The sequence below is a fragment of the Canis lupus genome, chromosome 37, assembly GCF_003254725.2.
Source record: "Canis lupus dingo isolate Sandy chromosome 37, ASM325472v2, whole genome shotgun sequence".
Lineage (NCBI taxonomy): Eukaryota > Metazoa > Chordata > Mammalia > Carnivora > Canidae > Canis > Canis lupus.
Window position 1 is genome coordinate 10,130,962 of NC_064279.1, and position 12,531 is coordinate 10,143,492.

The 12,531-nt window shown below is 41.5% G+C and overlaps 1 pseudogene; it reads left to right on the forward strand.

The window, feature by feature from the left end:
* Positions 1-4,531: 4,531 nt before the first annotated feature.
* On the forward strand, positions 4,532-5,104 carry LOC112656706 (translationally-controlled tumor protein-like; annotated as a pseudogene).
* Positions 5,105-12,531: the final 7,427 nt, after the last annotated feature.

Sequence of the window (12,531 nt, forward strand, 5' to 3'; positions counted from 1 at the left end):
CCACACCCAGCATGGAGCCCAATGCTGAGCTTGAACTTGAGATCAAGACCTGAGCCAAGATCAAGAGTGGGATGCTTAACTGACTGAGTCACCTAGGTGCCCCATTTGCTTTTTTTAAAATTTACTTTTATTTATTTATTTTGAGATAGGGGAGAGAGTGGAGGGGGGGAGGGGCAGAGGGAGAGGGAGAGGGAGAGAGAAGATCTTAAGCAGGCTCCACACCCAGCGATGAGCCCTACTCAGGGCTTGATCTCAACAACCTTGAGATCATAACCTGAGCTGAAATCAAGAGTCGTCTTTAAACCAACTGAGCCAGGGATCCCTGGGTGGCGCAGTGGTTTGGCGCCTGCCTTTGGCCCAGGGCGTGATCCTGGAGACCTGGGATCGAATCCCACATCCGGCTCCCGGTGCATGGAGCCTGCTTCTCCTTTTGCCTGTGTCTCTGCCTCTCTGTCTCTCTCTGTGTGACTATCATGAATAAATAAATAAAATCTTTAAAAAAAATAAATAAATAAACCAACTGAGCCCCCCATGCACCCTTCCAATCTGCTTTGTTTTTTCAGCGAAGTGTGTAGATTGCCAGCAGCATTCCCAAGACCCAGTCGGATGCCTCGTCATGCATCATTCAGGTGTTAAACATGGCACATGAAAGGCAGTATTTTGTAATGACATGCCTGCCTTGGCAGGAGAACTTTTCCTGGCTGTGGTAACCAACACCAGGCCACATGCTAAAATCACAAATAAAAGGACAGAGTTGGAAGGTCAGTAATACCTATGAGGCACTTAAAGGCATAGTTATCTATCAGCAATCTACTCCATTCAGTACACTGAAGTATTTCGCAAAAAGCAACCCCAACAGGTAACTTGATAAAAGAAAAATTTAAAAGAAGAAAGAAAACTGGGTTTGGGAGTGGATAAAAAAAGCAAATCCCTGCCAGGGTAGAAAGCTGGTATCTGAAGAGCCAACTGTTATTATCTGAGAATGTAAAGGGTGAAAACCAGTCCTTTAGGTTGTGAGATTTTAAAGAGCTTTAATTCTCCCTACTGTTTTTCTGAATGTCCATCTTCTTAGGAGCCTGAGTTCCTAAAAGTGGCACCAGCTGAGCCTTGGTTTAGGAAACTCAAGGATACACCCCCAGAGGAAGGTGAAAATAACACTCTCCTGAGGATGCCTTTTCCTGTCATCCTCTGCATCCGATGGAAACCAGTGGTTTCCACCTCCCATTATGGACTTGCCTGGTGGCGCTCCTAGGAGTCCTGGTGGGTCATCGGGCTTCTATTCACATGGAAGACGGCCACACCATCCCATGTAACACTTGGCACCATTGGGATTCTGTTTCCTTCTTGGTCCCATCGATGTCTCTGACCTTGGCATTGCCTGGCGTGGTCCACAAGGTAATGGCTCAGCATGTTCCCAGGGACAGTGGCAGCAAAGAAGAAAGACTGTACACACAGGACAAGGTAGGACAGTGATGGTGTCGGAGATTCGCACAGCCCATTAGTAATAGTGGCAACTGCTCTTCCCTGGGTCTGTTTTCCGGGTTCCTTTATACACATGACCCCATGGAGTCCTCCTAACAACCTTAGATTACTATTGTAATCTCAGCCCATTTCAGAACAAATTTAAGGCAGCTAAGAACCCTGTTAAGGTGACACAGATGTCTCCATTTTAAGATGATGACACTGAGCCTCAGAGAGTTGTAGTAAATTGACTGCGACCACATAGGGCAGCAGAGCCAATATTCAAACCCAGCCCCAGGCTCTATCCTGCAAGTAACCCCACACATGTCACATCAGGGCATGTTGTTCTTGGCCGAGGGGACCTCGCTAGCATGTGTTTTTGTCCCCTTCTGGCATGTCTATTGGTCTTGGTCTATTTTTTTTCTGCAGGTGATTTATGGGATCAGGTTGTCTGTATTAAGGAAGCTGATTCATATGCTTATGCCAGGCAGGGCACAAACAAAGTGAAGATTGTACACCACGATGTGGAGTGTGATCAAGGGCATTCGGTCAGAATTCAGTCAGTCTCTGGTCATTTGGCAATGATGACTCTTTCCGGAAAATTCCAAAGCATATTGTTACCACAGTACTTGTGAAACCCCTTTATCTTGTGTGGCTTTCCCAGCTGCTGCAGAGATAGAACACAGACCAGAAACATACTTTCTCCTAAAAGTTTCAGTCTGCCTTTCTTTCTCTTACTGCTACCTGGAAATGTGTCCTCTCAGCCCACAAAAGGTCCATAAATGTGCCTACTGCCCTTAAGTATTCCTGAAATGCATCTGCTTGTCCTAAAGGGAAACCGTTACAGAAAGCCCCAAACTCCAGATTTGACTTTCAAACCTTAGAAAGTTCAAATCCTTGCCCTTTAACATCTTTAAATGTGAACTTTGTTTCTCTTAGCTCCTGCCCCGTATTTCACCCACCCTAGTCTTTACCTCCTTTCACTTTTCTCTTGCTCCACGTAGAGCCAGCTTACTCATCATTGGAATGTGTGAACTGTCCCCCCCACCTTTTTTTTCCTGGGCTTTTCTGCACTTTTTGCCAGGTTCCAAGGTAAAGCTGCACTGATTCCCTTTGTGCATTCCTGATACAGTCAGTGAAGAGGGACATAGCAGTCATCAGGATTATTTGCGTTATGTTGGCCAGGGTTGGTAGCCTACTAGATGCTTTACTTAAGGGCAGAAACTGAAGATTTGTGCACAAATGAGTACAGTAGAGTCACATGTCACCTGGGGCCAGCTTCCAAGTGAAAATCAAGACTGAAAATTAACTGTAACACACTGCACCACTACACCAAGATAAACCAAGATAAAAAAGATTAACATTTAAATGTCAGAAATGAAATCCAAAGAGTAAAAGAAGAAATCACGGAAGAATTCCTTTATATGATTACTATGACTCAGACTCTAAATTCCATAAAAGAAAAAATTAGTAATTCAGTTGCATTCAATAACCTCGTTCTGCATAAGGAAAAATATAACAAAGTTCAAAGACAAGCACCAATTGGAAAAATTTTTTGCAAACCACAACACACACAAGCTAATTGCATAAGCATATAAAGATCTCCCAGAAATCATGAAGGAAAAGCCAATAAAAAAGTGGACAAAAGACGCAAGCAGTCAGATCACAGGAAGAAAATATATATAAATGACCCTTTTACATATGAAGAGAGGTTAGGTCTTATTAATAGGAGAAATTCAAATTAAAAGCTACAATGAAACAAATGCCACTTTTAACCTATCAGACTGGCAAAAATATAAAAATTTGACAACAAGTTCAGTTGCAAGCTGTGGGGAAAAACAGGTAGCCTCTTACGTTGCTGACAGAAATGTAGTGTAGAACAATCCTATGAAAGGAAATTTAGCAACGTGTATTAAAATTCCAAATGCTTGTGCACCTTGACCCAGCAACCCACTGTGGAAACGTATCCCACAGCTTGAACACATTCAAAATAATATGTTTTCAGTTATTTATTGTGGCATCATTTGCAATAGTAAAATATTAGAAATAATTCATGCCCATCCATAGAATGGAATTTTATTTGGCAGTATATATTTTAAAAAGGAATGAAGACATTCTCTATATACGGATATAGAAAGGTCTCCAAGTTATACTGATAAGTGAAAGAGAAGTACAGAAGAATGTACAAAGGAGGGTCATAAAAATATTCATTTTGCTTATATTTGCATATAGGAATTCTAGAAGGACACACAACCTAACAATGGCCATCAGCTTTGATAGGAATAGGTAGAAACTAGACAGTGAGACAGGGAGAGGAGCCAGATTCTTCATCAAATACATTAAATACATTTTTATTTTTTTCCTTTTTAAGTCATTTGGATGTGTTTTCTACTTTTGAAAAACAATTTTTTAAAAACATTGAAAAATCCCTTAAATTGTCCATAACACACAGAACATAAGGCTTCATACATATGATCCTATGCCTAATGTTTATGCAGATTGAAGTTTGAGAACAACTTGACTAGAATAAAAAACAAAGGTTAGGTTGCTATGGAGATGTCCAGGTATTGAAATCATTCTCCTTTGGCACACCTGTCAAATCCTTGCCTGGGAGTGAGTGGAGAACTCTAAAAAGGACTTGCTTGCCTGGAGGGATTAGACTAATCTTATACAAGCCTCTAGAACAAGCCTGTCTGTTGCTGTGAGAATTAAAGGGAATCCAGGACAGGGGCCCCTGGGTGGCTCAGTTGGTTAGAAGGCCAACTCTTGATTTTGGCTCAGGTCATGATCTCAGGGTCATGAGATGGAGCCCCAAGTGGTGCTCTGCCCTCAGCTGGGGAGTCTGCTGGAGATTCTCTCTCTCCCTCTCCCACTGTCCTTCCCACCCCTGCCCACCTCAAATGCCTTCTCTCTCTCTCAAATAAATAAAATTTAAAAATTTTAAAAATGGTTTTTCTGTCCGTTCTCCACCCTGAGTGCCCCTCTGGCTACTTGCTTAGAGCTCCTGGCTCCTGCTAAGCTAGCGCCACTGTCGTCTCTCTCCAGCCATCATCATGATCATCTACGGGACCTCATCAGCCATGATGAGATGTTCTCTGACATCCACCGGATCTGGGAGATCCCAGACGGGCTGTGGCTGGAGGTAGAAGGGAAGATGGTCAGTAGGACAGAGGGTAACATTGATGACTCGCTCATTGATGACTCGTGGAAATGCCTCTGCTGCAGGCCCAGAGGCGTAGGTGTTGTCTGAGCCATCACTTGCAGGAAACCAGCTTCACAAAGGAAGCCTACAAGAAGTTCATCAAAAATTACATGAAATCAGTCAAAGGCAAACTTGAAGACAGAGGCCAGAAAGAGTAAAGCCCTTTATGACAGGGGCTGCAGGACAAATTGAGCACATCTTTGCTAATTTCAAATCTTTATTGGTGAAAACATGAGTCCAGATGGCACGGTTGTACTCTGGGACTACCGTGAGGATGGTGTGACCTCATATATGATTTTCTTTAAGAATGGTTTAGAAATGGAAAAAAACGTTAACGAACTTGGCTATTACTTTAAGTATATCACCTGTTGTCCTAACTGGCTGCTGCTCTTCATCCACACAACACCAGGACTTAGACAAATGGGACTGATGTCATCTTGAGGTCTTCATTTGCTTTGACCTTGCTCTATTTGGAGCAGATACACTGTTTTTAAGAAAAAAACATGTCATGTAGATTGTCTAAAAATAAAAGGCATATAAACTCATTTGAGAGAATTCCTCTTAGTTTAACACATTTTAAAATCCACCCTGTGTAGTAGTGTCCTGAAGAAGCTGGAGCCTGGTTGTAGACTACTGCTAGAAAGGGTAAGACTGCCTGCAGAGAACTTCTACGGTGACAGCTACTTCTGGGACTTAGAACATAAAAAACAAGAACCAAAACCTTAATTCTGAATTCAAGTAAAGGGAAAGACCAGGCTCAGAGCTGGGCCAACATTTGAAGTGAATTTCTTACACATTTCATCACCTACAAATGGAACTAGTTAACTCTGGAAGAGATTACCAAAAGAATAAAAAAGAGACAGATAACAGTTGGGGGGAAAAATAAAAGGAAATCGAGGAGTCCCAATTTCAGGGAAGGTTGAAGTTCATGTGTAAGTTAAATATGCAGCTGATGGGACTCCGTGATCTGGTGGTGATATTTTCTGAACTGTGCCACACCAGGGTGTGTGGTCTGAGAAGTGTAGCTGTAGCCAGTGAGGCACTAGGAGGGCAGATGAAAGATGCATATGATCCTGCCTCCCACTCCACTGGCCGGAACTCGGTCATACCATGTCACTTAGAAGTCGGAGAAGCTGAGAAATGCAGTTAGATGCTCAGAAAGGAAGAGAATTGGGTATTGGTGAACACTGGGGGTCTCCCAGACTCCTTGAAGCTTAGATTAAGAGCTGCATTAATTAAATGTGCATTAAAGAGCTGCATTAAATCCATTGGATCCCCATAGTCCATTCCTCACTCTTCTTAATCTTTTTTTTTGTTTTGTTTTTTAAGATTTTATTTATTTGAGAGAGAGAGAGAGAGAGAGTAAGAGGGAGAGCATGGGATGGGGGAGGGTCAGAGGGAGAAGCACACTCCCCACTGAGCAGGGAGCCCAATGTGGGGCTCAATCCTAGGACTCTGGGATCATGACCTGAGGCCACGGCAGGCATTTAACCCCACTGAGCCACCCAAGCATCCCACTCACTCTTGTTTTTCAAGGTCTCACTGGTACTCACTGCCTCTCATCTTTACCCTCTCCAGACTGATAATTATCCAAGATACATCTCCTAGCTCTGATCTTTCTCTTAAAGATCTCACTTTCATATTTATGATATTTCATTTGGTTGAGCCATGATCACTTCAAAATCAACAAGATCAAAACTCAACTAACCATCTTCTTCTTTAAGCCAAATTCTTACTTTATTTTTGACCTTGAATAATGACCTTATCATTTACCTACTTGCATAAGGCAGAGAACCAAGTAGCATTTTTTAATCTCTCCCTCACCCTTACTTCCTGTAGAAAATCCTCCCAGTTACCTCTTACATGTTTTTTTTAACTATTCAACATATTTCTCTTAAGTTTTACTATTTGAATTTATTTTGAAAATTTTCAATCATTTAGAAAAATGAACACCTGTACACTCTTAGCCTGGATTCACCATTATCAATATTTTACCTCATTTGTGCCCTTCTCGCTCTCTCTCTGTTCCCCCTATACCCTCCTCTATCAATGTTCATTCTTCTGAGTGGTTGAAGTTTTCAGAATAAAAGATTTAAAAATAGCAAAACATAATAAAGAAATCAAATATGTTAAAAACTATATGTACACACATATTCTTACAGTATTCTCCTTCATAATCACAGCCCAACGTTCTTGGGAAACTTAACATTGATAGAATAATATTTCTGATATAGTAACATATGAGGGACACCTGAGTGGCTCAGCGGTTGAGCATCTGCCTTCAGCTCAGGGCGTGAACCGGGATCCAGGATCGAGTCCCATATCAGGCTCCTTGCAGGGAGCCTGCTTCTCCCTCTGCTCCTGTGTGTGTGTGTGTGTGTGTGTGTGTGTGTCATGAATAAATAAATAAAATCTTTAAAAAAAATAATATATGAGTCTTTTTCAGATTTCTCTAATTGGTTTGAAAGTGTCTTGAGGTTTATTTGTTTTTTCTGGCCCAGGACTGAATCTGGGATTGTGCACTGCCTGTCTCTTTTATCTCCTTTAATCTAAAACAGTCTCTTAGCCTTTTTTTTTTTTTTTTTATGGCATGAATATTTTTAAAGAGCCAGGAGACTTGTTCAGGAGAGTATTCCTTAGTTTGCATTAGATGGTTGCTCCCTCCTGAGTAGACTCAGGATAACTAACCATTTCTGGCAGGGATGTCTTTTGAGGGCATCACATCCAGAGGCACATGACATTCGTGTGGCCCATTATCAGTGATGCTCAGTTTGATGATCTGGTCATAGTGGTATCTCTAGGTTCATTGTATGCAAGGGAGGCTTTCCCTTGTGAGGTGAATAAGCTATCTGTGAAGTGCTCATTTGAATGAATGAAATTCTGTTCCCCAGGAGTCTTTCACTCTTTAATTTATTAATGTCAGAGAGAGAGAGAGTGGGAGGGGCAGAGGGAGAGAGAGACAAGCAGACTCCCCGCTGAGCAGGGGCCTGATACGGGCTCCATCCTGAGACCATGAAATCACGACCTGGGCCAAAGTCAAGAGTCAGAGGCTCAACCAACTGAGCCACCCAGGCAGCCCTCACTCATTAGTTTCAATGTCACTGGCAATTGCCTGGTGATTTCTTCTAACTCTCTTATGCACTTACATTGATTACTTGGCATTTTTCTGTAAGGGGCTTTAATTTTTTTTGTATCAATATAGACTCATATATTCTTTTTTTTTTTAATTAATGTGTCAAAATCCATACTGGCCATTATTTTTGATGCTCAAATCATCCTAAATGTGGCCCATAGGAGCCCCTCGAGGTAGTTTCTGTATCCTTTTGACATAGATTCTTCAGCCTCTGAATACTTTCTGGCTCAACGAGATGTTTCAGGCTTACTCTGTCCTTTCCTTATCCCAGATCTGGAACTGGCCTTCTCCCACCCACCCTCCCCAATGAGCCTTGGTTCCTTCCAGTGGAAAATAATATTTAGACACTAGATCTGATGCTACTGGGCAATCTTTGCTTTTAGGCTTTTTCAGTGGACAGAGCTAGGAAATATATATACTTTTTAAAGAAATGAGACCATAACAATACCTCTAATTCTGATCTGACACCACAAGGTTCTTCCTCACTTTCCCCAACTCCATATTTGGATTTCCCCTCACCTGCAGTGGAAAGCCTAGTTCCCAACAATATACATGTACTTATTCATTTGCTCAGTCATGCAGTATATTCAAAATGGTTCCAGAATCACTACCCTCAACACTGCCATTCACAAACTTACTAAACACAGTTTTCTTTTTATTCTAACAGTCTTTCCTACTGAAAGTGTGTAGCCCAAGTATCACGTTCAAAGTTTACTTGGATTAATGGTTTTGGGAAATATCAATTTTATATACAGCTAGGTTCATTTGTTTCTGCTTATATATTCAATTTTAGAGGATTTTCCCCATTGCCATTTGCTTAATTTTTTATTATATAAAACATCCTCATAAATATTAATGGCTGGGAGCACCTGGGTGGCTCAGTCAGCTGCATGTCTAACTCTTAACTCCATGCTGGGCATGGAGACTACTTAAAAAGAAAAGAAAAGAAATATTAGTGATTGTATATATGCTTTAATTATTGAGATTTTACTAACAAGATATTTAGCTTAATTCCAGACTTTACAAGGCTTTCTTTAGGGGCCACAGAGAATTTTCACAAATATAGTTAGTAATTTGTTTTCCCCCAGTGCCCTTGTAAACCTGAGAGTATGACATACCATTGCCTACCAACCTACCTGCCATGATTATCTAGGTGTGGCCTCTTGGGATATGAGCTATAAGCCAGGACTTGTGGTCTTTATCCTCATTACCTCCAGCCATGGTATTTCCGGGCACTCCTGGGACTCACAGCCCCCATAAGCAGAAATGACCCAGCAAGACCACTCTTTTGAGCAGTAGTCTTAATCCTTGGTACACATTACAATCACCTGGAGAGATTTTTGAATGCTGATACTTATCTCCCCTTTCCAAAACCAATTAGATCAAAATTATCAGGTAATTTTTTTAACGCATTGCTTTATGGGGGCCTACTTACTGGGCTTGCAAACTCCAGACATAAGATTCTTGTGGAATGCCATTCAATCCAGATCCCTATAATAACAATCTATGGAGGGCATTTTTTCCTTATGTACCAAGAATTAATTATGTATCCCTGAACCTTTAGAAATTATTTAAAATTTTATGTAACTGAGATGTCATTAAAGAAAATCGAACAAAAATTATATGGAGTGGCCCTTTGATATTAACTAATAATTCATACCTCATCCAAGAACTGGTGAGTCTTTGGCCAGTTGTAACTAGACTGTCCTTATCTTCTTTCTCTGCCCCAATTCTATACCACACCTATGTTTCTAGTATCTTTATTATCTCCTGCAGCTCAGTGGATGTCTGACTCAGGGCCCTCTTGCACTCTATAGATCATTCTCAGTTCCTACAGACACCAAGTCCATTTATCATTGTGTTTCCCTGGGGACTGCTCCCATCATCACTCACTGCAAAGAATGCCTCCTACTCATCCTATGGCCTCAAATCCAGAGGAATCTCCATGTCTTTCTACCTCTATTCCAAGGGTCACCCAACTGAGCATTCTATACCGGCGGACCAACAAAGCAGCAGGAATCATTTTCTTTCTTTTTAAGATTTTATTTATTCACTCATGAGAGACAGAGACAGAGAGAGAGAGAGAGAGAGAGAGAGAGGAGCAGAGACACAGGCAGAGGGAGAAGCAGGCTCCATGCAGGGAGCCTGATGTGGGACTCGATCCTGGGTCTCCGGGATCATGCCCTGGGCTGAAGGCTGCGCTAAACCGCTGAGCCACCCGGGCTGCCCAGGAATCATTTTCTGACTGACGTCTGAGTTAATCACAGATCCTGTGCTAAGCAGGAACATAGACATCATAGAAAGAAAAGGAGACTCTTTTCTTTAAAGTTCCTCCCATCCTGCTGCTGTGGACTTACTGTCCCTACTTCTCACCTGCCACAGTGGGGCCATTTCCAGCTTCCAGCTGGCCACTTGCTCCCACTCCAGCCCTGCCCCTGGGTCAGCTACACACTCAGATTTCTCTTTATGGCACATGGGCTGCTGCTCAGCCATTTTCCAGAAAAGAACATAGTTTAAAAGGCATGAGGCATATGTTCTGCTTTAGTAGTTCAACTAAAATAGGAGCTTAAGGGATGCCTGGGTGGCTCAGTGGTTGAGCATCTGCCTTTGGCTCAGGTCGTGATCCTGAGGCCCTGAGATCGGGTCCCACATCAGACTCTGCATGGGGAGCCTGCTTCTCCCTCTGCCTGTGTCTCTACCTCTCTCTGTGTGTCTCCCATGAATAAATAAATAAAATCTTAAAATTAGGAGTTGAAGACCTTCATAAAGGAAGTAATATTAAGTGAAATATTGGAATAAGAAAACAGTGAGGTTCAGTATATTGAAGGGAAACCACTAGGTTGATGTTATAGGAGTCATAATCAGTGTGATATTTCCTTAGAAGGTGGCTTCTGCTACTTTTAAGGGGTAGATTGAAGATGGAATGATCTGGACTCTGGAATTTGAACAACTGCTATAGTCGGGATGTAAGGAAATTAAGGCTCAGACAAAAGAATGGCTGTTGAAGGAGGAAAGCTGGATCCTAAAAATGCTGTGAGAGAAGAAATAAATGGATTTGAAGGATTTTAAGATGGATTAGTGCCTGGATGAAGGAATATGAGAAATTGGGACTTAAAACTAAAATTTGCCAAGCAGTTAATCATTAATGTCATTAATGTAAAGTGAAGAATCTTGCCAACAGGTATCAGAAAGGAATTTTGAAAAATCATAACTTATTAAGAGATAATCCAATGCACAGTTGTTGATGACCAATCTTAAAAACTGAGAATATGCATAAAAAAAACAATGAGAAAAAGTGGTCCATCATTACTCCTAAGAAAGATCAACAGAAAAAAAGATAGCTTTCTAGCTGCCTCGTTTATTGTGAAAAGCAAGAAATTCATAGCTTCTTACTCTTTCCTGGGAGTAATTCTACTCTTTATCTCTTAACTTGTATACTCAAGAGAATATTGGTGATTTCTGGAACATCCCACAAAACTGAACTGGAAATCTCAAATCATAAAGTTATGATTCTGTTGTTTTCCTCTCTAGGACTTACCCATTTTATTCTAGAGTATAAGGATGGCATATTAGTAACTGGCAGATGCCATCCACCTCTTGGTATATATTAACGTGAGTGGAAAGTCATGTTTAACACAAATTCAGTGATTCACCAACCTGAAGTTCCAAATTTCTGTAGAGCCCTGTGCCTACCAGGATTCCCAGACAATGTGATTGGTGCACCTTTTTATCAAGCCTCACTGCTGCTGCTCTATATGACAGTTGAGTCACTGCACATAAAAGAAAAGGCAACGTTAAGGCAGGGGATGAAATAAAAGCTAAAAAAAGATGGAGATGTGAGCAGAATCTATGGCATGTACAGATCTCCAGTTTCTGGGGGGCCTCAGGAATACAGATATACTAGGATTTGGGGTGAAACTTATCCAAGCCTGATTCATCCAATGCATTTGTAACCTAGTTATACAAATGCTCCCACTTCTCTAAAGGATATTCTTCTGGCAACATAAGCACTGTGGAATATAGCTTTGAATCTAGAAGGAAGCAGCAAATACCACTAAGAATCTAAAATAATCATTGCAAAGCTGCAGCACTAAACCCCAGAAGATTTCAGCCTGGAAGAGAAGGTCTTTGGCTCTCACTTAGGGCTTTATCAAGCCTAACTTATGGGCACGGGTGGTTTCCCATACCACCATGGATCAGAAGCAATCCAATATGTTACCTTCCCTAGGAAATCTCCCTGTGTGAGCCTGGATTCCCTATGGAATGGGTTCACTCTGCACCCATCCGGGGTGTTGGCCCTTCTCAAAGTTCTAAAGAGCTGTAGAAGAAAGGAGCAGAGCCATTCACTGATCTAATGGAAGATGCAACCAAGGAATGTTGGGTACAAGACAAAGGCAGACTTCCATACCGTGTGAGAGCTGGATCGACATTAGAACAACTGCCTCCCTGATGCTGTTCCTACTGATGAACAAGAAGGGATGCTCTAGGGCAGCTTTCACCATGTTTCACCATGATGGTAAAGTATATTTTATGATGGGACCCAATACACACACACACACACACACACACACACACACACACACGCATACTGAAACGAAGTTACCCAGGACAATACTTACCATTGCTGTATGTGATACAGTCTGATATTTCATCTTCTTATTTCTTCTTATTTCTACTTATTCTTTTAAATATGCTGGTCCCAACTGAATGAATTGATTTCATGACTTACTATGGA